This window comes from Vipera ursinii (genome assembly GCF_947247035.1).
Source record: "Vipera ursinii genome assembly, chromosome: 6".
Taxonomy (NCBI): domain Eukaryota; kingdom Metazoa; phylum Chordata; class Lepidosauria; order Squamata; family Viperidae; genus Vipera; species Vipera ursinii.
The window spans coordinates 258,358-272,739 of NC_139515.1; the positions used below are offsets into that span (position 1 = coordinate 258,358).

General features: G+C 43.3%; 1 protein-coding gene across 13 annotated transcripts in view; it reads left to right on the plus strand.

The window, feature by feature from the left end:
- The window catches only part of ATXN10 (ataxin 10), a 109,977-nt gene that overhangs the window by 55,985 nt on the left and 39,610 nt on the right, over positions 1-14,382 (plus strand). For 7 of the 13 annotated variants that reach the window (XM_083365872.1, XM_083365875.1, XM_083365876.1 and 4 more), the window contains exon 12: positions 11,746-11,920. The exons of 1 other annotated variant lie outside the window; for it this stretch is intronic. The gene's annotated coding sequence lies outside the window, so the exon portion shown is untranslated. Of the gene's footprint in view, positions 1-2,402; positions 2,640-11,059; positions 11,071-11,499; positions 11,697-11,745; positions 11,921-14,382 lie in introns of those variants that run through there. 5 more of the 13 variants (XM_083365864.1, XM_083365858.1, XM_083365856.1 and 2 more) reach the window with 5 other exon arrangements.

Sequence of the window (14,382 nt, forward strand, 5' to 3'; positions counted from 1 at the left end):
TAGATACAGTAACCTGGCCAAGGAAGAAGTGGAATCTAGGATTATGTGACCCTCGTGTGGTTGGTGATCTGATTCAAAATGGCTGAGGTCGCTATCACTGCGGTGAACGTTGGCAGGATTTTGAAGGCTGCAGTGCACCCAGGTTCCTGAGTAAGGATGCAACTGCTTTTAAGAGTTTGTTCACTCATTTCTCAAACTGCAGGGCTCCACAGCCATAGTGCAGATAAACTATGGGTCAACTCCTGTAAAAGTTCCACCAAATACACGATACACAATCTACTGTTCCACGTACTGTTTGGCCTGACCAGGATGCATTTGAATTGGATTGTGTCCCTTATTCGGTAGAAAGGATGCTAGTATGGGGACTATTGCAATTCATTCAAAAATATTTGGGCTTAAAATAAATAGATTGGTTAACTTGACCTGTTCCTTCCTTGAAATATTTCAATATCCAGCTTGAAACACGATACTGTATAGTTCCCTCAAAATGAGCCATGAGCTAGCTTAACTTAATGTAAATTAAGTAAATATAATAAAAATACCATTATTAATATACCTCCAAAGTCCTTGCTGGGGTTATCAGCCCTTGGAAGTACCCAAACGATTTGTATTAACAATTAAAAAGAAAAGAGCCGGTTGGTTGCTTTCTTTGCTTAATGTCCAGCCTAAATTCTGCTGTTAACAGTGAAGATTTAAAACGGAATTAAGTCATTCAAAGAGTTAAACGAGGAAGCAGTGGGATCTCTGAATATGCCATTCCGGGTCACGAGTAGCGCTAAGGGCAGAAAAAAGCAGGAACCAATGATGGGGAGTGTTTTTCACGCTTGGCATCATAGAACATAACCTGTTTGTGCTGGAAACAGGTTATGGTTCCCTTTTGAGTTAAGCGATTGGCTGTGGCACCTCAACCTTTGCGGCAGCTGTTCCGTGGACCTTTCCCACCAAAGCTGCAGTCTTGATCAGGGAGAAGCAGAGAAGACAGGAACCTTACGTTGATTCTCTCCTGTACAGACATTTGGGTTGAATGTGGCAAGAACACGGATTCCAATAAAAGAGAATCTGTCGGTCGGGGCTGAACTGTGCGGCCTTTGATGCCCTCTGAGGTAGCCTGTTTGTTTGCAGATGTTTTGTTGGCTAAGGTAACATCTGCAGGCAAATGTCCTAGCTCAGAGAGCACCGAGGACTCAAAAATATATGGATTCCGTTTTTCCTTTTGTAACAGTTGTAGGGGAACCTTGATAGTCTTATGATGGCCAGAAATCAGGAAGAGTCTGGTGTTGTCTTTTCAAGCCAACACATTTCATTAAAAGGCATAAACTTGGCAATATGAGCTACAGTTTCTGCCTCTTAGTATAACACCTTCTTGGCTTCTGTTCCCAAAAGAGAGAGAGAAGGAGACAAAGTGTGTATTTATTTTTGAAATTTGTCACCCCACCCCTTAACCCAGTGACACTTGGCAGCTTACAATAGGATCGGATCCGTTAAAACATCTACAATCTAACCTCCACCTGAAGCCATTCCGAGAGGACGGGGCTGTCGGAGTCACCCTGCCCTGGGAGGCTGGGTCATTAACCTCGAGGCGACATCAAGGAGGGACTGACCAGCCTAGTTCGGACTTTTAGCTCAATTTAACCTAAAAGCACGGATATCTCTGGGGCAGTTTCTGGTCACAGGCAACGTTAGCGCAGCCGCGTTCCCTCCCCAGCCACAGCATTGAGGCTGTTGAGCCGAGCTGGAAAGCCGGATCTCTGGGAGGGCAACATCGCCATCCACGTCTTACTGGACCGGTCAGGTCTGTCTGCTTCTCCGGTATCAAACTCCAGAGCTGGAGTTCACCACCATTAAACCTAACAAGGGAAGATGCAGCCCGCCTTAAAAGCGTAAGATTTTGCCTGCCTTACGACTGAATTTAGAATGACCTTTTCCTTCCAAAGAAAAGCGGCGAGGGGTGTCTTCTTTTGGGAATCCAGCCAGGATGCATCGGATTCCTCCTTTTTATCATTTGAGGCTGCTTGTTCTTCTCTCCAGATGCGCCATCTGGCACATTACCCCGTTCTTTTCTGAGGAAACCAGTGATTTTGCCATGTAATGCAAAACACCAACGGAATCACTACACAAGCAAAATGCCAGCGATGTATAGTGGTTCAGCCACAAGCGATGGCATGTTAATTTGGTTTGATTTTTTTTTTCCAGTCTGTCATCTGGGCTGTTCTTGGCAGCAAATCTTAAAAGGGCATTTTCCTCATCTCTTTCTCATTACTAAGGATAATCCAGGGATAAGGGCAATTGCTAATTTTGTTAATGATTCCATTTCATATTTTGCTTCCCAAAGAAATCTTTTAAAATAAGACAACTGCTTCATTCTGTTTGCTTTTTCTTGTCTTTTTGTCTGCCAATCTCAGATCCAGCTGATTTCTCCAAAATATATAAAGTGACAGAAATGATACCCAGAGAATCAAAGCTGAGGGGGGGGGGAATCAAACCCAGCGCCTCTAATACCCAAGTACAAGCAAGCCGATTTCAGCCACGTCGGTTTCCTAAACCAGACGGTTTCACACTTTCTTCTGAAACGGCTGCCTCAGAACGAAGCTTGGAGCAACTCCAGCTTTACCTGGAGTTGCCCAGTGTGCAGATGTGCAGATGTGCAGTGTGCACTGTGGTCAACCGTCCAATAGCCCACGTCTCCATCACGAGGGATGTGCCCCATTGTTAGAGCAAACGTTTTTTTCAAAGACAAATACTAAATGTGGAATATAAAATAATAAATGAGACTATAGTCAATCAAAACTTTATTACAGTCATAGACCAACATAGGAAGGGTGGAATATAAACAAGTAAGAGTTAGGTTATACCCATTTTCTAGGGTGTTTTTTTTTAAAGTTTAGTATGTATACAAGTGGTGCAGTGGCCTAGTGGTGAAGACTCTTGCCTCCCACTCAGAAGGTTGAGAGTTCAATCCTCGGCAGCGACAGATGTTTCTCTATCAGGGCGCAAAGAAAAGAAAACATCTGCCGCAAACTCTGTGTAGGCGTCAGAAAGGGCAACCGGCCAGCAAATGCTCAGCAACATTCAGTTGCCCTGATTCTACCTCAGATTAAGGGACTACAGGATTGTAAAAAAGAAGCAAACAGTGTCTCTGTGTGTCTCTGTGTGTATGCTTTTAAAAATGTTTTTAAATTACTAGTTGCTTGTATTCCACCCCTCTCGTGATGGTCCATGACCATAAGAAAGATTTGATTGATAGATGTCATAGAGATTAATGAAAAAATAAGTGAATTTCCACTGAAATGGGATTTATTCTTTAGTGAGAGAGTTTAAAATGAAATGGAAATAAGTCCCAACAAGTGAATGGAAAGAAACAGTAAAAAGATTTTTGAAGCTCAGCCCTTAGAAAGAAAATGCAGACAAGGATGAGTAGGTCCTAATCTTGCAGTTAGATGATTTTTAACTCCTGCCCTGTTTTGAATTGTTCACACGTATTGCTCCCTTGCTGCAAAATGAGGAACATCAGCTTTACTAAATATGAGGGCTTTCTGCCATTTCTGTCGAGTAAGGCGCTGGGCCTCTAACCCAAAGTTCCACCTGTGTGGCATCCCTGGTTCACAACCACACACCCAGGAGCAAGATTCCTCCACAGCAGCAGGTGAAAATGTGGACTTATCTATGCGGAACTGGCTGCCTAAAATTAGATGTTAAATCAGGAGAAAACTAGATTAGCAGGTTTACCATCATAGCAATTACTTGATCTCCAATAGTTTGTTTTTGAACAAGGGAAAATAACTTAATCTACTGCTGCAATATTCTCCCTTTCCAACTTTTTCTGGTACATTTAGATGGCAACTACATGATGGATGGGTGCTTCCTATGCTGTTCTCCAGTAATACCCCTGGTGCACAAAATGTAGCTGATAGATGATATTTAGCAGTTGATAGTTAATGACCCATGGCTGAATTCATTAAGTGTTGTACTAATTTTGACCACACATCACACCAATCTGTGCAACCAACTTTTGAATTCTAATTATCCATCTGGTTTTCACAACTCAAAATAGTGCTAGGTCAAAGGTGAAATTACTCAAAATGTTGCAGCTTGAGCATCAAGTATCAACGTGATCCAAAGACTGTAGACTAGATAATGAGTAGACACTTCCTCTTGGTGCGAATTCTATGCGAAACTTCCAGCAAAATGCCCAGGAAGTATCTGGGAGAGAAAGGCTGAAACAATGCAGAAGAGCTGAGCTGAACTAGATCCCCACTTTCTGGATTGCTGGAATAGAGCATAGGAGGAAGAGTCTCTGAAGACGTTTCCAACCTCCTAGCAGTCGGGCTGTTGAGGGGTGTAGGGATTGAGGTTGCTAATGAATTGAGAAGTGAGAGAGAAATAAACCAATATTCTAGCTTGTGGCTTTATGTGATACAGCAACATTCCAGAAAACTACATATTTTATGCAGACTCCCCAACCTCTTCCTCAAAATTATTGTGTGTTGGCTGTTACCCCTTTCATATAGGGCTTTCATGAGGTCTAGGCACATCCTGATAGTGAAACAACACGTGCTCTTTATAAGTAGATGACACAACTTGAGAAATATTTTTCATGAAAAACAGGCATGCTAGAGCCAAAATTTCTACTTCATTAATGTGTGCATTCTGTGTAATTGCTCTCCTGCTGTGGATTAATAACGCTGATCTATGTCAATGAGGCATTTCTATTTATTGAGTTGTTTTAATTTCACCAGCAGAGTGAGTTTTGGTTTGTATGCCTTCTGCATTGTCTCATTTTGACCGTTTAGCTAGACTCACATTTTTAAGACCAAGGCTTCATTATTTTCTTTGAGCTTCAAAGGTTAGCAAAAAGACACCCCCCCCCCGAGATTAATCGTACTCTTTTTCAAGCTTCAAGCTTTATTTTAGTCCCTTTTTTAAGAGTGTACAAATTCAGGTCTTCCAAGATTGTAGATGTTCATGTAGCTCTTACCATACTGAACAACTTGTAGGGAAAACAAAGTTTAGTTACTAGTTCTGTTATGGAAGGAGCTAAATATTGTATCTGAGATACTAAATTGTCATTCAGTAATTTTTTTCCTGCAATATTTTTGTTTACCTAATGCTGAAACAGCACACTAAAAAGCAGAGACATCACCCTGCCAACAAAAGTGCGTATAGTCAAAGCCATGGTTTTCCCAGTTGCAATGTATGGCAGTGAAAGTTGGACCATAAGAAAGGCTGAGCACCAAAGAATGGAGGCCTTTGAACTCTGGTGCTGGAGAAGACTCCTGCGAGTCCCTTGGACTGCAAGGCGATCAAACCGGTCAGTCCTAGAGGAGATCGACCCTGGCTGCTCTTTAGAAGGCCAGATCCTGAAGTTGAAACTCAAATACACCTAATGAGAAGGAAGGACTCCCTGGAGAAGAGCCTAATGCTGGGAAAGATTAAGGGCAAGAGAAGAAGGGGACGACAGAGAAGGAGGAGGCTGGATGGAGTCACTGAAGCAGGAGGCGTGAGCTTAAAGGGACTCCAGAAGACGGTAGAGGACAGGAAGGCCTGGAGGAACGTTGTCCATGGGATCGCGAGGGGTTGGACACGACTTTGCAACTAACAACAACAATGCTGAAAAGAACCAAAAAGCCAGTACTACTTAATGGGACTGGCTGCGATCAACATAATGAAAGAAAATACCAGTGCTTTTTTTGTAAAAGAAAAAGGTGCCGGAACTCACACATGTCATACAACCCACCTTGCCTACTCTACAAGGTTCCATCCAAAAAAGGTGCTGGAACTCCGTTCTGGGCATTCTATGAGAAAAAAAGCTCTGGAAAGGCAGACATTTTCTCAGCCCTCTTTCTGGCCCGCGCAGGATACAGGTCCTCAGTGGAAGGCAGGCTGGCTGCAGTTGGGTTTCCCCCCTCCCCCCCCGCAGTCCTAACTATCCGTTGGAGTCTGTGTCCGCCTTGTTTGGTTGCTGTGCCAAACCAGGCAGTTACAGAGGTGGAAATGAGAGTCTCAGTAATTCCTCTGTAGTAGTGGATCAGCAGCTCCTTGGGCACTCTTAAGTTTTCAGAGTTGGTGCAGAAAGAAGATTCTTTGTTGTACTTTTTTGATGACATTTTTGGTGTTAGATGAACATTTTTAATCCGGAAATATTATAAAACCTAGAAACCTGAAGGTCTATAGTGTTGATGCTGTGTTATTTAGTATTGTAAGAGGTGGTAGAATAGGAGTTAGAATAGCTAGAATAGGAATTTAAAAGAACATTTTCTTTCTTTTTCTTAAAAAAATAGCTAAAAGCAAGCTCAAAATCAACTTACTTTGTGTTGTGAAAAAAGAAACAATTTGTTTGAATTGAAACCTCAGGGGTGCCCATTGTTCCAGGTGTTTACTACAGCTGCTGAGGACATATTATCAGCAAATTGATCCATGACTAATATTTCCAAATAAAGTCATAATGTCTGAAAATTCCTGGATTCTGTCTGCAGAGAAGGTACTTTGGAGTCAGCCCAGAGCAGAGAAGAATTAAGGGCTATGGCTTATATTAGACAGAGTTGATCAATATATAACAATCACTATAAGTTTACTAAAAGTTGAAGTTAGGGGGAGTTGGGTTGAGAAGTTGAGAAGCTCCTACGTAGCTCTCTCAGAATTGTTGCTGTGGGAATAAAATGGAGGCCGATTGCCACAGAGGCCACCGTGACAGGAGGGCATTTCACAAGTCATCACCATCAAGGTGCGCCTTGCCTTGCCTTGCCTCTATTTTTGTAATATTTCTGCATTTTCCTAATGCCGCTGCCCCCAGTAGGGGATGGCATGATGGACAGGTATGCATGTTGATAGCAGTTCAGATCCAAGGGCATCATTTTTAACAAATCTGGGTTTATTTATTTCTCTTTGCCCTCCCTCCCTCCCTCCCTCCCTCCCTCCCTCCCTCCCTCCCTCCCTTTTTTCTTTTCTTCTCTAGCCAGACTTTTATCAAACTTGACATGTATTCTCAGCCCACAAAGTCAAGCCGGATTGTTCTTTCCTTTCTGACATGTTCAGGTAGTTGGCAGATTTCAGGTCGTCTGGCTGGGGCATTTGACAGCTGGCAAAGCCTAAGAGTGCCTGCCCTCCCCAGGTTAGACCCAGCGGTTACCACGGGTGCACCGAGCGGTCTGCCCGTGTAAATCGGTGGATGAGAAGATGGTGTGCGCATGAAAGGATAGCCTTCTGATCCTTCTTTGATTAGTCAAAGCAACTGCTTGATGTTAAAGCTGGTCAGTTGTAGCAAGGATTCTCTGACACTCCGATTTCTCCACATCAGAAAGCAACATCATAACTTCTTGAAGCCCGTTATTTTCAGATTATTCAGACGGGGCCCCAAATTCTAATCAGAAGGGCTGAGGACAAATTAAGGGGGTTTCCATGTAAACTCCCATCCAAGTCAGACCAGTTTCAGTTTACCTGCTGATATGTCTGGAGTTCAGGCAACGAAGGAAGCACGATCATTCTTAAGTCAAGGCAGAATTCTTAGATGAAAACCTCAGAATTCAAAGCAGGAGATTGTGAGTTCAAGTCCTGCCTTAACCGTGAGAGCCAGCTTTGATGACATTGGGCCAGTTACTCTGTCTTAGCCCAACCCACCTCACAAGGTTGTTGTTGTGGAGGAAGCTGCACTGGATATGTTTGCCACCTTGAGTAATTTGTAAGAACAATAAATGTGGGATACAAATGAAATGAATATTGATTTGGTGATGTAATCTTAAAGATGGAGGTTACGTTATAAATTTATTTGTAACTGCTGTAACATATCAGAATCCACTTCTTTATATTTTTTTCTCTCTCTCTTTTCTTTTTCCTTAATTCACTATTTTAATTTACTCTTTCCATTTTCTGGGCGAAAGCCATTGCATTGTAGAACAAAACGTTTTCAGCCAAGAGACCTCAAATGTGTTAACTTACAAAATGTGTCCAAAACCCGGAACCCATGATTCCTGTGAAATTGAAATTTGGCAAATTTTGTAAAACAATTTAGGACATAAAAATTATCATAAAGTGTTTTATGACTTAATCCTAAATGTTATAAAACATTTCCTGTAATCAACTCCTTGTATTTGACTGAGCTATAAGTTCAACTTGGACTAATTCCAAGGCAGATATATCTCTGAGTATTTCCTTGAGTTTTTAAGAACTTTCTCCTTAGTTCCAGGTTGCTTCTCTCCTTGACTAGTTTCCATCTGTTGCCTCTTGTCTTGCCTTCTGGTGCTTTGGGGAAGAGGGGGGTCAACCTGTTCTCCAAAGCGCCTGAAGGCAGGACAAGAAGCCACGGATGGAAACTGATCGCGGAGAGAAGCAACCTGGAACTCAGGAGAAATTTCCAGACGGTGCAAACAACTAACCAGCAGAACGATTTGCCCCCAGAAGTTGAGGGTGCTCCGACACTGGAAGGCTTTAAGATGAGATTGGACAGCCCCTTGTCTGAAATGGTGTAGGGTTTCCTGCCTGAGCAGGGGGTTGGACTAGAAGGCCTCCAAGGTCCCTTCCGGCTCTGTAATTCTGCCTTTTGTTCTCCCGAGTCATCCTTGGAGTTGATGCCCCCGTACATCCTGCTCTCTTCTCTTCCTTCAATCCTCCTATCTTGGCCTGCAGTTGGGAAGATCCTGACTCTACACCAAGATTCCTCTTGGTGGGGGCACCCAGGGACCCATTCCCATCCCATTTCCATGCACCATTTTTGTTAAAAGCAGCATCTGAAGCTTGCAAGTTGGGTGCAGAGAGAAAGACCCCCACATTCCCATTTCCTCACATCTGGACTATGTTTGATTCAACTCGGCTTAAGAACTGGAGTCCATGTCCCCCCTCTGCCTAATATCTTTTCTTCCTTGCCACCCCAAAGGCTTCTCTTTGCTTTCATGAAGAGCCAAATGAAAGCCGTATCAGCAGAATCTCAGCTGCCACTGTGGCTTCCACCACAGAATGAATTGATTTAAAAGCAAGGTTCATTTTTAAAGATGGGGTTTACAGCGTGTCCATATGACTAATGAGGGTTTGGAAGACATCTAGGCTAACCTCAGTGCAACCCAACCATAGCAACTGGTCCCTTGTGTGATCGTTTGCCATACCCAAGGCCTCGGCCTCCCTCTCCGTGCACATAGAAGGGAAGGAGGCTGACCTCGCTTTGAAATGCCGACCTCTATTTACCCAAAAAAGTGTTGAAGGCACTAACCAGTGGGAGAACGAAATCCTGAGGAAGTGAACACGGAGGGTCCAAAGCAATGCGAATCCTAAGCACCTGGCAGAGAAGCTGGGAGATCAGGCCAAAGTGGCCAACAGCCCATCCTGTTCAACACTCAGTTTCCTGATTTGGCCATCCAGAGGCTGACCAAGAGGACACAAAGTCAACACCACTTCCTCTTCTACATTTATTTCCCAGAAACTCTGATCTAAACATTCTGTTTGAATGTGAAAGCTCAATATAGATAATGGCTGCTGACCAAACCTTTGTGCAACCAGGTGTCTAATTGCGGTTTCTCCAACCTGTCCCCCTGGAGTTGGGACTCCAATTCCCAGAATTCTGTGCAAGGCCAGTTGATTTGTCAGTGGTTCGTGATAGCTGAGGATTTCGGTATTTGCATTTCCCAGAAGGAGAAAAGCTGATTTGAATTTTTAAAATAGTTTTATAGTATTGGTTTTATACCCCTCCTTTCCCCTCTGAGAAGCACCCAGGAGGTCTTCCAGAATTTTACATCAAAACATACTGTGAAAAATTAAAACTGCAGATAAAATAAGCCATCAAACAAATACGAAGCTACCGAATGCTTGAAAGTCAGGCAGGAGAGAGGATATTTTTTACAGATTTCCTAAATATCAGGAGAAAAGTCCTGAGAGGCTGTTCCCGAGGAAGTGTCTTCCAAAGTCTGGGAGTCATGCAGGAGAAAGTCCTCTTCCATTGCCAAGTAGGTGGGCCTTGTTTGAAATAAATCAGGCAATGCCTAAGTAAGTCTTTAAGCCAGTGTTTCTCAACCTTGGCCACTTTCAGATGGGTGGACTTCAACTCCCAGAATTCCCAAGCCAATCCTGCTGGCCAGAGAATTTTGGGAGTTGAAGTCTGCCCATCTGAAAGTTGCCAACGTTGAGAAAAACAATTCTCTCTAAGCCATTACGGTTTTTCATTCGGAAGAGTCTCCTAAGGGGAGTCTCCATTTCAACAGCAGAGCAGACCATTTCAGGAAGGAGTTAATAAAACACAGGATTTTTGTGTAGTGAGTACCTATGATGAACAGGGGGCTGATGTAAATGACCTCCAGGATCCAAGGTTGGTTGGTCATTAGTCAAATTGCAGCAGAAACCCAAAGTTGTTTCCATGGTTTTCCTCCAGCGGTGCAATTGTTTTACCAGCCTCAATCAGGTTGTTGGGTATAAAAGGGTGAGAAGAAATGTGGGAAGGATACCTTCAAAATTCTGATGTTAAAATAACAATACTTAGCTGCCACATTAAAAAAAGTAACAATAATAACGAAGCAGAAGCTGGAAGAGCCAAAAATAAAGCCCTTTCCTCTTTGCACCTGTCTCTGATTAGTGCTATCTCTGCTACAGGATGCAATGGTTTTGTTGAACTCGATTAAAAAAAATAAGACCAAATTTTGGACGTAGCTCAGGGCATTCCCTGCTTTCTACCCTGGTAGCCTCTGTTCAGGAAGTGCTCTTTAATATATTTGTGCCTTTCAGAGAAAGGGAATTTTACTGGTGTACCTGAATCCAGCTCTCTGGCTTGGCCTTTGGCTAGTTATGGATCAACGTTCTGGCTCTGTAGGAAAAATGTGCGTGGTCTCAGGAGCCCCTTGTGATGAGTCAACACCTGTTGGGTGGCGCAGGAAGACCTATACATGATCCCACGCAAAATGTGCCAGACTCCGAACGACCTCACCAGATTCGCACCTCACATGGAGTCTGCCGGGACTCACTATATAAATGGGGCACAGTGTCCTCCCCCCAGTGTGACTGCGGGGTCCCACATCAAACTGTAGATCACATCATCACCGGCTGAAAGCTGAGGGCATCTACCGATCCAGTTTCTGATTTCTTTTAGATAAACGATGCTCCACTTCAATGCTTAGATCAGGGATGTCAAACTCAATTTCAGCATCAGCATTGTGGTTGCCCTCAGGGGACCGGTGAGTGTGGCCTGGGTGGGCATGGCCTACTGGGTGGGCGTGGCTAGAGTGCATATGGCCTACTGGGTGGGCGTGGCCAGCTCTACATCGTTCGCATCAAGGGTGCCTATGGGGGCCTGGGCAGGAGTGGGACAGATCTGAGGGTCTCTGGCAGAAGGAGGGTCTCTGGGCCAAGGAAGTGGGGGCCGTTCCCTCACTGTTTCCAGGATGGCTTCGCGGGCCACATGAAACCACTTCGCGGGCCGGATCTGGCCCCCGGGCCTTGTGTTTGACATGTCTGGCTTAGATGGCCTAGACATCGGTATCTGAATATAGATCTTTTTAACATTCATATTTTATTGTGTTTTTAACTTAGGTGAAGTGTTACATTGCAAGTCCACATATGAAGTCCACACCTCTAAAAGTGGCCGAGGTTGAGAAATGCTGCTCTACCAATAAGATCTTTGCTTCTTAACCACAGGTGTCCCCAGTGGAAACTTCGTCCTTGGCTTTGATCTCCCAAGAGGAAGAGATTGTGCCGCTGTGGAGTTTTAGGCTCTGAATAAATCAAGTTCACCCTGAGGAATTCAGGATTTTGGCTTCTGTCTTATGTGCTTTGCAGAACTTCCAGACATCTACCAAAGCTTGAGAAAAACTGCAGGACTAAACAGAGCAGCAAACAACCAAATCAAAGAGGAGCTTTGTGGAGGAAGAACTAATCCTACTCCATTCCAGGAGCAATGGACTTAACTCCAAGTGGACAAATAAATCAAGACGGTTCTTTCCACATTAAAAACGTATGTGCGTGACATGCTGGCTTGTGTAATTGCAAAGAACCAGGTGCTGCAGAAAGGAAAGAGGATGTTGGCTTAGCTTATAGCTGAGCTGAGGTAGGAGCCCAGTGTAGGAAGGTCAGTGAATTGTTCAGTGGAACCACTCCTGTGCATCAAAGGTCATTTTCTGTCTTGCACAAATGTGAACACAGCTACCTTGATGTATTTGCTGTTCAGATGTTCTTTTCTCTTAATTCCTGTGAAATAGGAACTAACGTGGCAGACTCTCCACACACACAATTTTCTTCCTTCAGTTAAAACTACCTCCTGTTAGGTACGGGTACTATAAAAACTAGAATAGTCAACATCTTAGCTCTTGCATCATCCCAAGTTAATATTTTCTTGTTCTGTGCAGGTTTTAACAATATCAAATATCTTCTGGTGTTTACTGTATTTGTGCTTTAGTTGAGCCAAATAATTCATTTAATGTGTGTGTGTGTATGTATTGTGTATGGTTGACACCTTGACTTTTCTTTTACCCATTATACCATATTATTCTGTTTCTTTTTTATTCTATTATTCTTGAGAAAAATCAAGAATATATTTTAGTGGGATATGCTTTACAAGTTTATAAGGAGAAAACTTTGACCTGTTTGATACCCTTAAAAAAGTTTCCAAGTGAATAAAAACACATCGGAAGGAAAATGTTCTTGAATATTAACGTATCACTTCATTCCCTGATAAAAGTGAGACTTTGCTTTCCAAAATCCAGAGCTTAAGGCTGCAACTTTGGCTGCAACAGCCGTGGGTGACCAGTGGAAGCAGGCCCAGAAGGAAAGACGCAAGAGGAAGATTTTTTACAGATCACAGCTTGTGGTTGCTGGTGTTCCCCTGCCACAAAACCCAGCATCTCTTTGCAAGAACTCATCGTGGTGTGTTATCTTTGGACAGCTGCTGCATTGTAGTAAGAGTGAAGCAGCTCCCCTGGTTCAAAATGCCAGATCCTAAAAGAAGCTTTCAAAAGCTTAAGCCAGCATTTCAAGAAAGCCATGAAGGGATAGAATCTGCTCAGATGTCCTGCCTTGCGGCCTTTCAAACATCTGTATTTTTTCCTCCTTCTGAGCAGGTCAAAGGCAGCCAGAGGCTTATCCTGTTTTCCCACAACTTTGGGAGCTAACATTGCTCAAGAGACAAGGTCTGGAGAAAAATGGCGGTGGAAGTCGAGCAGTAGCTACCTCAACATAGTCGCTGCGCCTGACGGCTTCACTGAAGCTTCTTTGAAGCCGCTGCCGAGTGGGAAAACTCGGCGGAAAAGAGGGGAGCTTTCCAGCTCTCTGCCAAAAGTGCAATCTGCACGAAGACGCTGAAGAACCTCCCTGGTGCCAGAGTGGTGAGCGGATGCCTGTTATGGCCTCCTGAGGTTACTGCTATGCTGCGAGGAAGCCTTACTCATTCCAGCTTAAATTGTGCCGATATTTGGAGTCTTGACTTGAGCCAAACTGACAAGGTGGTGGAGTTTATCTTCCAATCCCAAAGCCCACATAGAATGAAGTGGTGACCCTCCCGACTGTACACAATATAAAGAGAAATTGGACCTACGGTGATTTGTTGGATGAGGATGGGAGACTTAGATCCAGAGTTGATCTCCAAATTAGAGGATTCAACATAGACTGGTGGTCTTATGCCCAAATACAAATTAGAACTGCCAGAGACAAACAGGAGTATGGTATTGCTCTTCAATTACAAACAATTGATAAACTCCTTTTGGGTAGTCAAAGAAAATTTATTTCTAACGCATACAATCTTCTTCTGTCCAGTTATATGGCGGAAGAGAATGTAGAAGACACGATGATTGCCTGGGGGAGAAATATTGGGAGGACAATACAACTTGATACGTGGCAGAACTTATGGAATAAGACCATGAAACTGACTCTGTCCTCTTTTAAGGAAAATATTTATAAAATGATCTATTGTTGGTATCTCCCCCGTTAGAATCGCTAAAATGTTTCCAGGATCCTCTAACAGATGCTGGAAATGTTGTTCGGCCAAGGGTACCTTCTTCCACCAGTGGTGGACCTGTTCATATGCCAGACGGTATTGGAGAAAAATTAAACAGTGGTTGTTGGAAATAACAGGCGTGAGCTTTCCTATGCAGCCAGACCTCTATTTATTTTTTATTTTATTTATTATTATTATTATTATTATTATTATTATTATTATTATTATTATTATTATTATTATTATTATTATTATTATTTTAATTCCATTTATATCCCGCCCTTCTCCGAAGACTCAGGGCGGCTTACAAGCTTAGCAGTAGCCTTCATTCTATGTATATGCCTGCTTATTAGGGCTTTCACACACACACCAAGCGGCATTATTACAAAGTCAGCTTAATTGCCCCCAACAATCTGGGTCCTCATTTTACCTACCTCGGAAGGATGGAAGGCTGAGTCAACCTTGAGCCTGGTGGGACGCGAACCTGC